Source organism: Acinonyx jubatus, chromosome X, assembly GCF_027475565.1.
Source record: "Acinonyx jubatus isolate Ajub_Pintada_27869175 chromosome X, VMU_Ajub_asm_v1.0, whole genome shotgun sequence".
NCBI classification, from domain to species: Eukaryota; Metazoa; Chordata; class Mammalia; order Carnivora; family Felidae; genus Acinonyx; species Acinonyx jubatus.
In genome coordinates, this window is record NC_069389.1 from 106,134,070 (window position 1) to 106,153,844 (window position 19,775).

The 19,775-nt window shown below is 37.9% G+C and overlaps 1 long non-coding RNA gene across 1 annotated transcript in view; it reads left to right on the top strand.

Moving 5' to 3' along the window:
• LOC106981593 (uncharacterized) overlaps positions 1-19,775 on the top strand; it is an 81,412-nt gene that overhangs the window by 43,107 nt on the left and 18,530 nt on the right. The window contains exon 3 of the long non-coding RNA XR_003418410.2: positions 19,311-19,390. This is a non-coding gene — a long non-coding RNA (uncharacterized LOC106981593). The remainder of the gene's footprint in view (positions 1-19,310; positions 19,391-19,775) is intronic.

The following is a 19,775-nucleotide window of genomic DNA, read 5'->3' on the forward strand; positions in this document are numbered from 1 at the left end:
TGCAAGGACAGATGGACAATGTAAACAAAGAGATGGAAATTCTAGGAAAGAACCAAAAGAAATGCTAGATATAAAAAAAAATGATAAAAGAAATCAAGAATGCCTTTGATGGGCTTATAAGTAGAGGACATGGCTGAGGGAAGAATCTTTGAGCTTGAGGGTATCTCAGAGGAAACTTCTGAAATTGAAAATCAAAGACAACAGACTTAAAAAAAAAAACCAACAGAATATCCAAGGACTGAAGGACAACTACAAAAGGTGTAACATGCAGAATGGCAATGCCAGAAGGCAAAGAGAGAAGGGAATGGAACAAATATTTGAAACATAATGACTGCAGATTTCCCAAATTAATGTCAGACACCAAACTACAGATCAAGGAAGCTTACAAAACAATAAGCAGGATAGATGCTTAAAAAGAGACACCTGAGTGTGTTATTTTCAAACTCTAGAAAATCAAAGATAAAGAAAAAATCATGAAAGAAGTCAGAGGATAAAACCACTTCACTTATCAAAGACCAAAGATATGAATTTTATCTGACTTCTCAGAAACCCCGCAAGCAAGAAGAGGGGAATGCAACATTAAAAGTGTTGGGAGAAAAAAACCCCACCAATCTAGATTCTGTGCCCTGTGAAATTATACTTCAAAAGTGAAGGAGAGGGGCGCCTGGGTGGCTCAGTCGGTTGAGCGACCGACTTTGGCTCAGGTCATGATCTCACGGTTTGTGAGTTTGAGCCCCGCGTCAGGCTCTGTGCTGACGGCTCAGAGTCTGGAGCCTGCTTCTGATTCTGCGTCTCCCTCTCTCTCTGCCCCTCCCCCACTCATGCTCTGTCTCTCTCTGTCTCAGAAATAAATAAACATAAAAAAAAGTGAAGGATAAATAAATACTTCCTTGGACAAACAAAAATTGAGGGAATCTGTTGCGGAGAACTACCCTGCAAGAAATGATAAAAATTTAGAGAAGGAAAATAATACGATCAGTATAAAATAGAGAGCCCCAAAACAGAATCATGTATAAATTGGATCTTGGTATCTGACAGAGGCACTGAAATCACTGGCTAAGGAAGATTTTGTTGTTTAAATTAGCGAATTGGTTATCCATATGGAGAATGAAATAAAACCATTTTTTGGAACCCAACAGCTAAATAAAGTCCATATGGATTAAGGGGTGAAATGTGAAACAAAGTAAAAAGTATAAAACAAAACTGTTTTTATTTGAAATTCATAGGATTTTTTTTCAGAAAATGAGAAAAAAATCAATGTGAAAATTATTAGAAGTAATAATAAGAGTTTGCAAACATGGCTCACAATATGACCTAACATGTAAATCTTAACTGTATTTATATAGTCTAGCAACAAACAGAAAGCATAATTTTTTAGAAGATACCATTTATAATGGTCAAGAAGCTACTAAGATACTTAGAAATATGTATAATAAAAGATGTGCAAGATTTCCACAATGAAATTTCTGAACCTGCATTTAAAGATACTAAGGAAAATTTAAATCAGTGGAGATCTATTACATGTCTGTGAATTTCATGTTTATGTTGTCACACTTTCAGAAGACACTATAGGTGAATATCTTTATGATCTCAGGCTAGGTTAGACTCAAGACCAAAATAAACTACTAATCCTATTCAACTACACTAAAATGAAGACTTTTTGTTTATAAAAATATACCATAAAGAAAGTGAAAAGACAAACCATAAATAGGGCGAGGATATTTGCAACATGTTTACTAGATGAAGTTCTACAAATCAGGAAGAAAATCACACAAAAAAAGGTAGTGAACAATATCAGGAAGGGAGAGGTGAGGAAGACAAAATTAGGCATTTCATATTAGCAGAAACATGGATGGCAATTTAAAAATTTGAAAATTCATTCTATCTCATTAGTAATCTGAAAAATGAAAAGCAAGGCCTCAGTAAGGTGCCATTTTACCATTGTTTGATTGGCAGTGATTAAACTGACAGTCCCAAGTATTGGAGAGGATGTGGGCCAATAGGAACGCTTGTGCAGTCCGGCTGATGGTATAAGTTGGTACAATCTCATTGAAAGATAATTTGGCTTCATCACTGAAGGTGAGGAGTCACATCATCTGCTACCCAGAAATTCTATTCCTTAGTTTTTACCCTAGAGCAGCACATTGCAATAGAAATCTAGCATGATACACAAATGCAGGCCAAATATGTGATTTTTAATGTTCTTGAAGCTACCTTAAAAAGTAAAAAAAAAAAATGGGGTTCTGGGTGGCTCACTTTGTTGAGCATCTGACTCTTGTTTTTTGCTCAGGTCATGATCTCATGGTTGTGAGACCCAGCCCCATGTTGGGCTCCCTGCTGGGCATAGAGCCTACTTGGGATTCTTTCTCTCCCTCTCTGTCTGCCCCTCTCCTGCACACTCTGTCTCCCCAAAAGAGTAAAAAACAAACAGGTGATAGTAATTTAATAATATATTTAACTTACACAATGTAACCAGTGCATTTCCATATGTAATCAATATAAAAAAAATATCAGTGAGACATTTTACATCTTTTTTTGGTGGTAACTCTCTGAAATCCAGGGTATATTTTACACTTACAACATATTTCAATTCTTACCTATTCATTTCAGATGCACAGTAGCTAAGTGTAGTTAGTACCTACAATATTGGACGGTGCAGCACTAGACAAACTCTTGTACATGTGTATCAGGAGATATGTACAGTAATGTTTATAGTAGCACTGATTGTAGTAACAAAAATTAGAAATAATCTATATTGCCATCAATAGCAGTATGTATAATAAAAAGTCATATAATGGAATACTATATAGCAGTAAAAATGAATGATCTATACCTATACGACAACATGGATGAATATATAGTATGACTACATTTTTATAAAGCTCCATATAAGCAAAAGATAGCAAAATAACCTATGGGGAGGCACACATATGTGATTAAACTATTTTTTAAAAGCAAGAAAAACAGATTTAGAGAACAATGATGACTGCCTAATTTTGAATCTCCTCCATGCTGTCCTCTCAAAAACCCATAAAATCCACAACGAGAACATATAAAAACATACATAACCCATGCGTTCAGCGTATCTAGGAGACAGAGAACACTGTAACCTTAAAATTACCCTTAAGGAGAAAAAAAATAATTCCAACAGAGTTCTCTCTGCCCACTTGCTGCCGCAAGCCTGTGGGTACAGAAAACGGGAAGGTTTAAGAAGCTCCTTGCAAAAGAGTTGACGTGACCAGAAGAGTTAGATGAGGCACAGATAAAATCAGCCCTGAATGTGAACATTCAATATTAAATGACAAAATGTTGAGCACAGGTAGGGACCTGGCAGTTCACAGCACTGACTGCAAGAAGCGGCTCACAAGAGTGGGGGAGCAGCAGGGGCAGCCTCCTACCCTTCTGTGGGAGATTCAGAGGGAGACAGAGAGGTGTCAGTACCTTGTAGAGGTGAAGCTGTGTGGTGAGAGAGGACGATAAGAAGGGAAATTAAGGACGCTGCAGTAAAGAAAGGAAAACAAGATACCAACCCCTTCGTCTCTCCCTTGCACCAATACCACCACATGGAAAAGGATCTTCACAGAAAAGGGTAGAACAGGCAGAAGAGCGCTCTCCAACTAGGAATCCTGTCCATGAAATGAACGGAAATTCAAAAAAGCAGATCACATGCGTGCAAAACTACTGCAAAACAAATCAGAAAATGAGAATCAAAGGATTTCTGGTGGTGAAAATTATCTCCCCCAAAAGCCACAAAGTTAAATAAAATTAAAAACAATACTCCAAACTGAATTTTATATATCCTTGAGAAAGCTTTGCAATATATGAAAAAAACACCTTGAATCAGATATACAAACCCAGAGAACATAGACAAAAGAAAGAAGAAAGAAAGAAAGAAAGAAAGAAAGAAAGAAAGAAAGAAAACTCAGTAAGATACAAGAGTTGATTCAACTAGGTACTCAATGGAAAATCAATTTGAATAAAAATTAAGAGCATACAACAAAAACACCTTACGTAGACTAGAGGAAAAGTAGATTGGGTCAGGTAATTGGCACTTACTCTATGGTCTGAGTGTTGAGAAAGAGTTAAATACATGAAAGACTAGCAGAGAAGAACACTGGGAATCATCACAAGCCCTTTTGGAGGGGGAAGCCCATGGGTGGGAATAGCTTCTGATGATAAGATAGGAAATGACAAGAGATGAGCCTGGGGAGGGTGGCAGAGGACAAACCATGAGAAGCTATACAGCCACATCACAGACTTTGGTTTTTATCTTAGGAGCAATATCAAGCCACTGAAGTATTATTTGAAAAATGAGTGATATGATCAGATTTGCTTTTTGAAAAGCAGACTCTGGCTACAGTTCAGAGTATGTACTATAGGGGAGCCAGAGAACATTCAGAAAGGCCAGATACTACTTCAGGTAAAGTAGGCTGGTGGCAGATGGCATGGAGAGAATTGGATGGATTTTAGTAATCTTTAGTGGTAAGTTAACTGGAATTTGTCATGTATTCAGTGGGAGAGGATGAAGGACAGGGAAGAGTCCCTGTTTTTATTTTGGCTCTAGGAACTAGGTGGATGATAGTTAACACTGAAGGAAGATTAGATTTATAGAGGTGTTTAGTTAAAGGGTCTTTGGGATATCAAATTGGATATATCAAGTGGATCTTACAGGCAAGATCTAGACTAGAGATTTAACTTGGGAGTCATTGGTACTTAGATATAGTTCAAGGTATGGATGTGGATTAGGTCACCTAGGGAGTGAGTGTGGAGGGTATTGGGGAAGAAATACTGGGACAGAACCTTAAGGGACTCCAACATTGAAGGCCTAGAAAGAAGTGCATGGACCTGCCGAGCAGACTGTGAAGCATGGAGCAGAGTGATAGAAGGAAAAGCAGCAGAATGCAGTATTAGGGAAGCCAACAGAGTGTTTTTTAAGGAAAAAAGTTTAATAGGGTCAAATGATGCTGAGCAATCAAATAGGAGGAGAATGGTAGTGTCCATTGGAGTTGGTGACACAGAGGTCACCGATGACTTTCATAAGGGCTGTCTTGTTGGATTGGTGGAGGACCGACTAGAGTGAGTTGAAGAATGAGGAAATGAATAGAAAACATTTAAAAAAAATTTTTTTAATTTTATTTGAGTAAGATGGGGGCGTGGGCACAGGGAGAGAAAGAAAGCACAGGGAGCTGAAATCAAGAGTCGGATACTTAACCAACTGAGCCACCCAGGTGCCCATGAATAGTATAAATTTAGACAACTTTTTAGAGAAATTGATTTATGAATTGGAGGAGAGAGACAAGTGGGTATCTGGAGACGGTTTTAGGGTGTAGGGAAGGATTTTTAAATTAGGAAGGGACTTGATGAGGCACAAATATTGATGTGGAAAGTGACAGTGAAAGAAACTGACTTTATAGAAGATGGAATGGATTGTTGATGAAATAAATTTTCCTAGAAGGCAGGAACGGTGCGAATATAAAGACAGAAATAGGGATTGCCTCACATAGGAGCCAGGACATATTCTCTATTGTTATATAAAGGAATGGGGAGTTGCAGATTTTTTAAAAAATCAAGTTTCAAGAAAACATATCCGATGTTATCTTAGGATTACTCCATGAACAAAAGAAATGTGTGTCAACTTAAATATAGGATAAAATGCAGTGAATATACTCCAGACTGAAGTTGGGACCAGAATATCAAAATGGTAATTACCTGGACATTCTATATTATGAACGATTTTAACCAACATTGATTAGGGACTTACTATATGCCTTTATTTTTACATATCTACATTTACCGTATGTGTTTAATAAAAATGCAGTGTTCTTAACACTTTCATGCATTATCACACTTAATTCTCATGAATAACCCATGAAGTCAGTACTCTTGTTTGCCCCAATTTAGAGGTGAAGAAACTGAGGTTCAAAAAACTTAAATACAATATTTTATTTTATTTTTTTAAGTTTATTTATTTATTTTTGAGAAAGAAAGAGAGCATGAGTGGGGCAGGGGCAGAGAGAGGGAAAGAGAGCGTCCCAAGCAGGCTCCACGCTGTCAGCTGACAGCATGGAGCCCAATCCAGGCTCAATCCCACAGTCCGTGACACCATGACCTGAGCCAAAATCAAGTGTCAGACACTTAACCAACTGAGCCACTCAGGCACCCCCCAAAAGTTAAGTATTTTACTCAAGATCACAAAATTAAAATATGTTTGAGTCATGTTTCAAGCCCAGATCTATCTGATTTTAGAGATAAGCTTTTCACCAAAATGTCACACTGCATTTCTGTAAATTGTGTTTTTGTGCCTTTTTTTTTTTTTTTTTTTACGGCAAACATGTATTGTTAGGTCAAGGTCTGTCTGAACACGACACTTCTTTGATGGCCCGGCAACACTTTGTTTTAGGAGCTGTTTCTTCCTCACTGCCTTATATAGGTTGTTTGCACAAATGACACATTTCTCCCATGGACACAGAAAGGGAAATGGTAGCTAGACTAGGCCAATCTTTATACTAGATTTCCCTTAGACACAGCGATTTGTACAGAGAACATCTCATGAACCAAGACGAGCCAATTGGAATCCTTTCTTGAGATTTTCTAGGAATATTCTGGGTGAGAGGGAGAAAGGTCTATTTACCTTTTTAATTGGGGATGTAAAAAATATAGCCAGAGAACTGCCAGCAGTCATCTCTCCTGCCAAACAGAGACACTCGACAAAGAAATGAGCAGCATGTAGAGACACACAGGCTAAGACATGACAAAAGAACCCAGATGTCATTGTTGAGCCCCTGGATCTGGCTCTGCCAGATCTGCCCTTGGACTTTCCAGTTATGTGAGCCAATACATCTCTTTGCTGCTTAAACCATTTTGACATTGGTTTCTGTTGCCTTTATCTGAAAGAGTCCTGATTAAATCAAAATTGGAAACAGAACTTGCATGTCAAAAGTGACAGACCAACAATATGAAATTTGCTCCATTGAAATAGGAAGGTGGGCAGGAGGATCCGTTCATCTCCAACTGGGAAAATGGTAATCTTTATTATAAATTTGCAAACCATCTGGTTAAGCTGGTTATATTGCATCTTGTAGATCAGTCCATGTAACTATTGGTCTGAATCTTGGAAAACATCAAGATGCTGAAGTGGTTGCTACTTTTTGTAGCTTTCAGTATCTGCATGGATAGGAGCTTTGGTCCACACTGGCCCATATGTAAGTGGAAAGGAAAGAGCACAAAATTTTCTTAAATGATGACATATCTTCCTGCTGCCAAAAATTTTAGATGGTTGAGAGCCACGGTAAATGTTTAAATCTATTTCCTATGTTAAAGTTAGAGAGAGAAAAAAAATACGGAGTCTGGAAATACTGGTAAACCAGACTGGGACCAGGTGGGCCTGAGAATTGAGAAATACTTGATTCCTTAGCTCCATCCCCAACACTGGCCTATATTCCCTCCCTGAAACAATTTAATAATTACCTGTATTGCAAAGAACCATTCATTGGAATACACTAGGAGCAAGGAATAAATTATTCCTATCTCTACTGCAGCCCATTTGTCAGAGATGGAGACTCTTGTTTCAAAAAGACAGAAATCTTCTTTTTAATGTTTATTTATTTTTGAGAGAGAGAGAAAGATTGAGAGAGAGTGTAGGAATGAAGGAGGGCAGAGAGAGAGGCAGACAGGATCTGATGCAGGCTCTGAGCTGTCAGCACAGAGCCCGATGCGGGGCTCAAACCCACAAACTGGGAGATCATGACCTGAGCCTAAGTCAGATGCTTAACTGACTGAGCCACCCAGGGGCCCTGAGACAGAAGTCTTTAAATGAGAGTTGGTCCACATCTAAGGACTAAGATTCAGTATTATCTTTAGTTTTGGTTACTAGCCAGTTGATTCAAATTACACATTCACCAGCAGCGGTCTAAAGACATACATACATACATATATAAATGTTATGTTATTATGTCCACATATATTTAGAATTATTATACCTTCCTATTGAGTTGAGACTTTTAGAATAATGAAATGTTACTTCTTACCTTGCATAATAATTCTTTCCCTAAAGTATATTTTGTCTGTCTTTAAAACAATCACACTTCACGATGACTGGTGGCTCAGTCAAGCATCTGACTTCCGCTCAGGTCATGATCTCATGGTTTGTGGGTTTGAGCGTCACCTCAGGCTCTGTGCTGACAGCTCAGAGACTGGAGCCTGCTTTGGAGACTGTGTGCCCCCCTCTCTCTCTGCCTCTCCCCTGATGGCATTCTGCCTCTCTCAAAAGTAAATAACATTAAAAGAAAAACCAAAAAAAAAAAAAAACAAAAAACCAAAAACCTAAAAAAACCCAGTCACACTTCTTTTGGTTAGTGTTTGCATGGTATATCTTTTTCTTTAATTTTGCTTTCAATCTATTTCTGTCTTTACATTTAAAGGGTGTTTCTTGTTTCTTGTAAATATACAGTTGCCGGGGGAGGTGTCTAAAAACTATATATAAATAAATAGTTGCTGGGGGGGGGTGTCTAAAAACTCCAGTCTGATAACTTAGTTTATTTGGATTAGAGTGTTTAGTGTATTTATATTGAATATAATTACTGATATAGTTGACCTGAAGCCTACCATCTTGCTACTTGCACTCTTTAGGTCTCCTCTATTTGTTTCTTTGTTCTTCCCTTTTCTTCCTTGTTTTAATGAAGTGTTTTTTAGTTGTTCTATTTTATCTCTTCCATTAGGCTTTTTGCTATGCCTTTCTGAACTATTCTTTTAGAAGTCACCCTAAAAATTCCAAAATGCATCTGTAGCTTATCACAGTCTACCCTAAATTAGTACTTTCACCAATTCTCATACCATGTGCTCTCACACCACAGAGCAATGAAAGAAACTTCTAGCAGTTCAGGTCTATTTATCCCTCCCATCCTTTTAGTTATTACATAGTATATTTAACCCCAACAAAATACTATTATGGTTTTTTAAATACTCAATCATCTTTTATAATTACCAAAATATTGACCCTTTCTAGTCCTGTTCATTCTTTCTTTCACTTTTACATTTGTATCTGCAATAATTTCCTTTCAGCTTTCAAGAACTTTTTTTCGTAATTTTTTTTTTACTGTTTGCTGTAAAAAAAATTCTTTCAGCTTTTCTTTTGTCTAGAACTCTCGGTTGTTTCGTTCTTTTTGGTTCTTTGATTATTTTTTTAGTTGCTTTTTAAAAATTTTAATTCCAGTATAAGTAACATAGTGTTATATTAGTTTCAGGTGTACAATATAGTGATTCAGCACTCAGTGCTCATCACGATAAGCGCACCCTTAATCCCCTTCACCTATTCATGCAACCCCCCCACCTCCCCTCTGATAACCATCCGTTTTTTCTCTAGAGTCAAGAGTCTGTTTCTTGGTTTGTCTCTTTTTCTCTTTGTTCATCTGTTTTGCTTTTTAGATTCCACACGTGAGTGAAATCGTATAGAGTTTGTCTTTCTCCAAATGACTTATTTCACTTAGCACTATACCCTCTAGATCCATCCATGTTGTTGCAAATGGCAAGATTGCATTCTTTTTTATGGCTGAGTAACATTCCACTAGAGATATATCCCACCTCTTCTCTATCCATTTACCTATGGATGGACACTTGGGTCCATAATTTGACTATTGTAAATAATGCTGCAATAAAGATAGGGGTGCATATATTTTTTTCAAATTCGTATTTTTTTATTCTTAGGGTAAATACCCAGTAGTGGAATTACTAGATCATAGGGTAGTTCTATTTTTAACTTTTTGAGGAAACCCCATACAGTTCTCCACAGTGGCTGCACCTGTTTGCATTCTTACTAACAGTGCACAAGGGTTTCCCTTTTCTCCACATCCTCACCAACACTTGTTTCTTGTGTTTTTCATTTTAGCTATGCTGACAGGTGTGAGATGATATCTCAGTGGAGTTTGATTTGCATTTCCCTGATGATGAGCAATGTTCAGCATGTTTTCATGTGTATTTTGGCCCTCTGAATGTCTTCTTTGGAGAAATGTGTGCTCAAGTTTTCTATCCATTGTTTAATTGGATTATTTGGGTGTCTTCGGTGTTGAGTTATATAAGTTCTTTATATATTTTAGATAATAATCCTTTATCAGAGAGGTCATTTGCAAATATCTTCTCCCATTCAGTAGGTTGTCTTTTTTAGTTTTGTTGATTATTTCCTTTGCTGTGTAGAAGCTTTTTATTTGGATGTAGTCCCAATAGTTTATTTTTGTTTTTGTGTCCTTTGCCTCAGGAGACACATCTAGAAAAATATTGCTATGGCCGATGTCAGAGAAATTACTGCCTGTGCTTTCTTCTAGGATTTTTATTATTTCAGGTTTTACAATTTTTAGTTTATTTTTGGGTGTGGTGTAAGAAAGTGGTCCAGGTCCATTCTTTTGCATGTAGCTGTCCAATTTTCCCAACATCATTTGTTGAAGGGATTGTCTTTTTCCCATTGCATATTCTTGGATGGTTTTTTTTTTTTTTTGGCACTTTAAAGATATCATTCATTGTTCTCTTCTTTCCATAGTTTCTGATGATAAGTTACCTATTTTCTTACGTTCTCCCAGGGATAATATATTCTTTTCCTCTAGGCACTTTAACTTTGGCTTGAGCAGCTTGACTACAATGTATTTAAGTGTGTGGGGTTTTTTCTCATATTCATTCTACTTGAAGTTCACTGAGCTTCTAGAGTCAGTGAGTTAATGTCTTTCATCACATTTAGAATATTCACAGTCATTATTTCTTCAAATATTGCATCTGTCCCATTCTTCCTTTCCTCACCTTGTCGGGCTCCAGTTACATATATGTTGGACCTTTGATTGTATACCCCATCCCTCTTATGTGCTATTTTGATTTTGACATTCTTTTCTTCTTAAATTTCAGTTTAAACATTTTATTTACCTGTCAATAGTCTTGTCTTCTAGGTTACTATTTTCTGCTGTGTGAAGTCTGCATTCAAATGCATCCAATGAGTTCTTAATTTCAGATATTGTATTTTGCAGCTCTAGAATGGCTCTTTAATTCTTTTTATAATTATCTGTTAAATACCCTATCTTTTCATTCACCTCATTTTATTATTGATACCTCAACCTCCATTACTCTTCCTCTTCTCTTGGTCTGGAAGATTCATATTCCTTTACAATAGTTCTTGTCATTCTAGTCTAGTCTTCAGATAATGCCTTCATTGATGCCCTTTTCCCTTGGTTTGTGACCAATCTTTCTCTGGTCTCTCTTTTATGACTCTAATCTTAGTTTCCCAGGAATATGACCATTAGACCCCAAATCCAAGTTTAATTACTGAAGCCTACTCTAATAGTTCAGTGGTCCCCAACCGGGAATAGCCCTTCCATTTTCCCACTTGACTCTATGCAAGGATGTGTGTGTGTGTGTGTGTGTGTGTATGCGTGCATGTGTAATGCCTAAACATATTTCCTGAGGGTTTAAATGGCATAGTTTTCACATTGTAAAAACAGTTAATGAATATGCAGATGTTTGATTATATGGGAAAAATCATGTCTATTAATTGGTAAATTTTGACACATACAGGTAAGGATTCTAACCACTTATTTTCTAAATTGATTTTGCAATTAAGCTTAGAATTTCGAATTGTGTAACCTTAAATATTTTCACTTATTTTGAAACTAATACATTGTAAAATCATTGTTTCTATGGATTTTATGCATTTATGAGTTTTTATCTACTTAGTCAAAAGCTTAGTGTTTGTATACCCATGTTTGTAGCAGTATTATTTACAATAGCTAAAGGTAGAAACAACCCAAATATATATTGAAAGAAGAGTAGATTTTTAAAATATGGCATATACACACAATGAAATACTATTCAGCTTTAAAGAGGAAGGAAATTATGACACTTGCTACAACATGGATGAACCTTGAGGACTTTATGCTAGGTGAAATCAGCCAGGCACAAAAAGACAGATATTTTATGATTTTCCTTACATGAGATATCAAAAGTAGTCAAATTCATGGGGCACCTGGGTGGCTCAGTCAGTTAGGTGTCCGCCTTCAGCTCAGGTCATGATCCCGTGGTTTGTGGGTTCAAGCCCTGCATCGGGCTCAGTGCTGACAGCTCAGAGCCTGGAGCCTGCTTTGGTTTCTGTGTCTCCCTCTCTCTCTGCCCCTCCCCTTCTCGTGTTCTGTCTCTCTCTCTCTCTCTCTTTCAAAAATAAATAAACATTAAAAAAATAGAGTAGCCAAATTTGTAAAAAGAGAAAATAGAATGCTGGTTGCCAGGGGCTGAAAGGAGGGGCTAGGAAGAAGTTGGTTTTGAATGGGTACAGAGTTTCACTTTTGCAAGAAGAAAAAGTTCTCGAGAATGGTTGTAGAAAACAATGTAAATATACTTAGTGCTACTGAATTGTGCACTTAATAATAATTAAAATGGTAAATTTTATGTTATGTGGACTTTTTTACTACAATTATAACTAAAAAAAGAGTTTAATATTTTTAAAGCTGTGAAAAAGTGATAATTGTGACTATATAAGAAATACTGAAGAAGGATTAGAGGAGAAATCAAATAAACTGCAAGATGAAACTGAAACAGTGATAATGAAAATGAAGAAAAGATTGAGAGAAAAGAAGAATTAAACATTAGAGTAAGAATAAAAATCTGAATGACAATAAAATAGAATGATTATGTAGGAATAATTAATAAACAGTAATTTTAAGGGCACAAAGTGAATAGTATTTGTTCAACAGTGAGCCATGAAATACAAGATATGGGGGACAAAATTTAAATATCACACACACACACATACACACACAGAGACTAAATGTTGTTCCCTTGGAAAAGTGTCTGAGATATCTACTCTACTCCAAGAACTTATTACAGAGGATGTACCAGAAATAAAAAAATAAAAATAGAGTATGCACAAGAGTATGTATTCTTGTGCAACAGCATTTACCTTAGTGGATACCAAGATTAAAATCAGTCTGTATTTAGTCACAGAAATATGTTCTCTCAAGCCTTCATCGAACTCATTAGATTTTTTTTATAAAGTATTTTATTTCATTTTATTTTATTTTTATTTTAGAGTGAGAGAGATAGAGAGTGAGGGAGAGGGGCAGAGGGAGAGAGGGAGCATCTTAAGCAGGCTCCACATTAACCTAGGAGCCTGATGTGGGTCTTGATCACATGACCCTGGGATCATGACTTGAGCTGAAATCAAGAGTTGGACACTCAATTGACTGAGCCACCCAGGTGCCCCTGGTTGGATGTTGAATCTACAAAAGCATAAAATGAAGCAAGACTAATACTTGTGTTTACAAACAAAACCAAATAAAACAAATATTTTATCACAACTATTAAGACCTACTGGATCAGCGTATGTTATGCTGGCTAAAGTTAAAATTTCAGATGCCTATTGTACACTCAGGCCTTTACAAAGCTCTTAGTAGGCTGACTCAATGAGTTTGTTTTTTCTTTTGAGGTGTGTGAATTTGTTATATATTTGGGGTATTAATACCTCATTAGATATATGACTTGAAAATATTTTCTGCCATTCTATAGGTTGCTTTTTCATTTTGTCTAGACAAATACCGTATGATCTAACTTATACCTGGAATCTAAAAGAAACAGCTCACAGGGACAGTAACTCACAGAACTCACAGAAACAATAACTAACCTTATTGTGGTGATCATTTCACAGCACATACATGTATTAAGTTTTACACCTTAATCTTACATGATGTTATATGTCAAATATGTCTCAATAGATTTGGGAAATAAAAAAAGAAAATAAAAAAGAAGTGTAAAACCTTATTTCTGGCATGCAAACACAGACTAACTGGGAAGGGGGACATGCATGTATTGAAAATAATCGTAAAGAAAGAGAGTCAAAAGAACTGATTTGTGTCATCCCAATGCTAAGTTGATGGATTTTGAGATAGGCAAAGACTGTTGATCAGAAAACCACAAAAGTGAGAGGAAGTAATCTAGCCTTGTCAAAAGAGAAGATGTTTTGGGGGCGCCTGGGTATGCTCAGGCAGTTAAGCATCCGACTCTTGATTTCACCTCAGGTCATGATCTCATGGTTTATGGATTCAAGCCCTGATTTGGGCTCTTCACTGACAGTGCAGAGCCTCCTGGGTATTCTCTCTCTGCTCCACCCCTGCTCGGACTCCCCCCCACCCCCTCCTCTCTCTCTCTTTCTCTCAGAATAAATAAATAAACTAAAAAAGAAGAGAAAAAAGGTGTTTTCATCAGTAGCTTTTTAGTTATGATAGAAACCCTATTCCAGATTGCTAAAATATTATATGGAAAAAATGTTTCATTTGCTCATGTAGTTAAAAAGTCTGGAGGTCAATCTGGTTTAGGGAACAATCGGGTACTGGGGCTCAGTGATATCATCAGGATCTTTCCGTGTTTTTCCCTCTGTCGTTGCCTGTGTCTCAGCTCTGCTTTTTCCTATGTTTGCAACATTATGAGGCAGATTCTTCCCACATGATGACAAAGATGGTAATCACCAACCCCAGGCTTACATTCTCAGGCGTTAGCAAGCCGAGCAGAAAGAGAGTGCCATTTCTTTCCTAATAATTCCAGCAAAGTCTCAATTTGACTCATATTGGTACAGTTTGTCTTAACCTGCCCATTTCTAAATCCACTGCTGTGCCCGTTGGGTCTGGTCTAGGTCATATATCCACCTCTGGAACTGGGTGAAGGATGGGGTAAGGGTATCCACTCTACTACAACTACATTAATGACTTAAGAGGAGTTGTGATTTCCCAACGGGAAATCAAGAAGGAGAATAAGATGTTGGGCTTATTTATTGACTTATTGATTTATTGATTTTAATATAATTTATTGTCAAGTTACCTAGCATACAATGTATACAGTGTGCTCTTGGTTTCTTGGTTTTGGGGGTAGATTCCTGTGCTTCATCACTTACATACAACACCCAGTACCCCCCTTCCCTGCCCCCCCAATCAACCCTCAGTTTGTTCTCTGTATTTAAGGGTCTCTTATGGTTTGCCTCCCCCTCTGTTTAAATAGCAGTTGTTCATTTACAGTATCTACTGACAAAACAGAGCCCCAGATTTGAGTCATTTGCAAACTTGTTGGGAACAAAAGATCATTAGAGGGAACCATTTTCCTCCTCCTCACGTCTTCCAACCTTGGTCCTTAAAAGTGGGACTTTGACCTCTTTGTAAATATTGAATAGAGTTTGTGCTATTTTTTCTACCTCTCACTCACTGTTTTTATCAAAGAGGAGAGGTGACTTCTATGTTTGGTGAGATCAGGAAGAAAGGTTGAGTATGTGGGGCTCAGACCTGCCTCCCCCCCACCGACCATGATGTTGCCATGTGGTAACTGCCTTGGGCCTAGGCTTCTTGGTTCTTTGTCTTGGTTCCAAGTTAGTCCAGTTTGACGTGGAGGAGGTGGAAGTGACAGGTATTAGAAGCCACTTGTGACCACAGATCCAGGCCACATTTTCCAAGCCTTATCAGCAATAAAGCTAATATTTTCGTCTTTGACTCCATATCTATTTTTCGAGTATTTGTAAATGTAGCTGGGCAAATGAATATGCCTGATGCTTCCTGAGTTGGTGTGCAGGGTAAGAAGTGCACCAAGTTAGGAATCAGATTACCTAGGTTCCAGAACTAGTAGGTAGGTCACTTCCGTACTCTGGGATTCAATTTTCTCATTTAGAAAACAAGTGAGTGGGCTCTGGAGAGCTCTGAGGATATTTCCAGATCTAACATGTCATGATTATCGTTGGGCAGTGAACTGAGCCTTGAAAGAAATACATGATTCAGATTTTGAAAGAGAAGGAACAGAAGAGTTACCGAGAAGCTCTCAGGGATGAAAGCATTTAAAGAACTTAGCATGGTAAATATGAAGAATAGAAAGAGGCAAGGCACTTTTCCAGCCCAGACATCTGCAGGCTGATTCACCTTGACAACCACTTAAGTTTATGCACATAAAAGGATATAGAGGATTTGACAGAATGGCAGGTAGGAGGAGTTTCACTGACGCATGACTTGAGAAATCCTCTACTGATCTTATGAACTGGTCCACGCTTAATAAAGATTCTAAGCAGGAAGATGAAAAAAATCACTAGATATAAATATTTAGATCTCTATAATTTATATCTTAAAGAACAGCAAAGCAATGGGACCACGGACTAACCACCTATGATTACTTTTCTTGTCTGGACTCCTTGTCCAATGAACATAGTAACTTTTTTTTTTTTTTTTTGCTTGGCCTCCATTTTATAAGTTTAACATTGATTGTATCTGGCTTCTCTGAGCTTGTCCTATCTTTGATTCTGATTCCAGATCTAACATGTCATGATTACGATTGGGCAATGATAAGAAAGCATAATATTTTATGTTAAAATGTAAAATTAAATATAGAACTCAAGTTCTGCACCTAATGGCTCTGAGGGACCCATCTGGGTAGATCACACTTATGCACCGGAAAAGCTATGAATGTGTTGATCGTGTCTCATCTTGTCCTCATATTTTCAGGCAAAAGCTCTGACTTCCTAACTTAAAGTCCTTCTGACTGGTACAAGTATATACTCAGAGACATCTTTTACATTTGTGTTTAGTGGCTTTATTATTGAGTTACTGATTATAAGGAACCCTTACATGTGGCCATAGTTAACACGTGAAGGAGTAAGAATGGCAAGAAGGCATTTGTTCACCACCGGAGCCTATTATCTGGCTCAGGGTTCTTTCTGAAAATTACAGCAGTTCACCGGCCTAAGGTACATGGAAAGGAGGGCCTGACCTATTATCTAGCCTGACCTATGACACTAGAATACTTGCTAAGCTCCAGCCAGAGTTACCACATCTTCATTCTTTAGCAATGACCCTGGCCTGTAGTCTTGGACAGTCTTAGTGACTACCACTCCCACAGCCCCTTAATGAAGAGATTGGCCCCAGGATTCTTTCTGCATAAAGTTACTAGAGCCTATGCCATATGCATTGAGAGAGACTAATGCTAGGAATATAGTTAACTCCAGCCAAGATAGGTTGAACCAGAGATGTGCACATTATCAAAGCCGACCATTATCTAAGACTGTTTGGCTTGAAACACTGCCTTATAATAGTGCTCTATACTAAAAAGTGCTGATGGCAAGGGCTAACATCCATAGAATGGACACGAAGAAGGTTATGTGTCCTTGTGGTGGATTATTGAGAGATCCAGCTCTTAGAGGCCCTATAGATATAGAGGAGGTAGGGAAGAAGGAGCTATAAGTGAGGTTCTGAATGAACCCTGATAATCCAAATCTAGGAATTACTTGGATTTAAAATATCTACATGGATAAGAAGATGATATGTTCCACTGAAAGACAGTAGAGCATAAAGTTGGGAGCAGTCTCTGGAGCCAAATTGCCTATGTTTGGATACTATTCCTGCCACTTAGTAGCTCTATGACCTTCTACCAGTGACATCAATTCTGTGCTTTAGTTTCTCCATCCGGAAAACAACAATAATAACAGCACCTACTAGATCAATTTTGAGTCTGAAATGAGCTGATACACATTGAACACTTAAAACAATGTCTGGCACATAGTAAGTGCTCAAAAATACAAGCTTTTAGTGTTATTTTATCCCGGTACGTAAGAGAGGCAGAGTAATTTGTTGAGATACTGTGTTTATTCTCCCTTTACTTTCCCTTTCTTGTATTCCAAAAAAGGAATGGAATATTTTCTTTCCTGGGGAGAGAGTGGGCTGCGTTGCAGGGTCCAGAGTCTGTCTTACCTGGAATCCTAAGCATATTGTAAGGATTATGCTCAAAGGAGGGGAAGGAAGTAGTTGACTTTAGAGTAGACAGAAGAAGGAGTGAGATTTCTCCAAGCTTTGGGAAGGACTGACAGTTGACAGTTGGGGAGTAGTAAGATCTGGGGCCACCTCCTGACAGAACCCCTGGAGGTACTGTATCTTTGGTCAACTTTAAGAGCTCAATTCTAGGTGCCGTGGCTCTCCCCTAGGCGTGGGAGAAGCACAACTGCTTGCTTTTACGACACCGTGCAGGCTTGGACGAGAAGGCATGACGGCCTGACGATTAGAGATTCTTTCCCTAGTTGACACTTGCCACACAAAGCTCCTGAGTATCTGTGTGATCCTAAGGAGTGTAGAAAGCTCCAGAAAGTGATTAGAATTTAATTTTTTGCCAGTCTTGCAGCACAGAGATGTGCAGTTGAAATACATTTGGCTTAAAGGAAATGAAGAAATGTGATAGTTCTCCCATCCCCAAGTTTGTGGCGTACCACTCATACCAATTACACAATAAATCATCATTACCAAAAGTAATTTGGTTGTTTTGTAAGGTCTTTTCTTTATAATGTTAGAAAGACTAAATTATAGATAATTTTGCGCTAATAAGTTACAAGGAGAAGATCCTTAAAGGGAATGAATGAGAGGTCAGAGGGGTGGAATGAGTAGCAGTGAGGATTCACCCATGTGAAGTCATTGTTTGTACTGGCGAAGTTAATAATTAAGATGTCCTTCAGAGGTAAGGGAAGGCTTTGGAGCACATGGTATCTGTCACTTTAGAGTATATATTAGTTTCCTAGGGCTGCAGTGACAAAGCACCACAAACTGAGTAGTTGAAAACAAGAAATTTATTCTCTCACAGTTCTGGAGGCTCTAAGTCTAAAGTCAAGGCTTCAGTGGGGCCATGTTCCCTCCGAAACCCATACTGGAGAATTCTTTTGTCCCTCAGCTAGCTTCTGGTGTTTGTTGGTAATCCTGGGCATTCCTTGTCTTGTAGATATATCACTCCAATCTCTGCCTCCATCTTTACGGCCACGAAGCATCTTCACTGGAAGAAATCTCTTTTTCCTTTATGCTGGTATTGCATCTAATTCTTATCTTTCTTGTGGTATTTATCTTGCATCATAGTTATTTATGATTGCATCTGTAGTAGGCAACTTTTCAGCTGTCTACCCAGACAACAAAATCTCTACGTTGGGAATAACAGTCCAAAATAGCAGGGGGAGAGTTCTATATTCATAGTACCTAATCACTGCCCCCCTCCCTTCATAGCTGATTAATGATGCCTGGGCAACTGACCAAATGGAATCAGTAAGATTCTCTCCCTAGGGAATCTGAATTTGGGACTCAAGCATTCTGTTGAGTCCCATTGTTTTTGACTGCACTGAGGATATGTTAATCCAAGAATTGTTAGGGCCAGCAGAAAGCTCAGAGGAACAAAGAAAGTTGTTCTGAACAAAGGAGAATAAAGAAGTGTAGAGGGGAATGGCTGTAGTGTTAGAAGAAATAATAGGGAAAAATCAGGATGTTGAAATTTACTACTTCTTGTTGCTTTCATCAAAGTTCTGCAAGAGAGGAATTAACGCAAACTAGAACTGAGGAGGTCTGCAAGGAAACATAACAAGAAATACAGCATTTCTAAGGTAAGTGCTTTCTGCTTATGGACTATAGTCTAAATTGACCAATTGTTCCATAATTTGGAGACTTACAGGAGTGAAAAACAAATGGCTTCTGTATCTCAAAACTGAAGCTGGTACAATCAGTGGCAAGGAATTGGCAGCCATAGCTGAAGATACAACTGATGGTCTACGTCTTTCTCAAGTAGGTTCTCTTTAACAGTTCTCTGTCAGACCAAGGGAAAAACCCACTGACAGTGATCTAGTTATGAGTGATAGCTCACTAAGGTTATTTTAGGAATAGGGAAATGGGTAGAGTGCAGACATTGAGCACATAGAAAAGATAAAAGAAAACTTAAAAATATATACAAAAGGAAACACAGTGGAGTATTAGAATGGAGCCGGAGAAAAT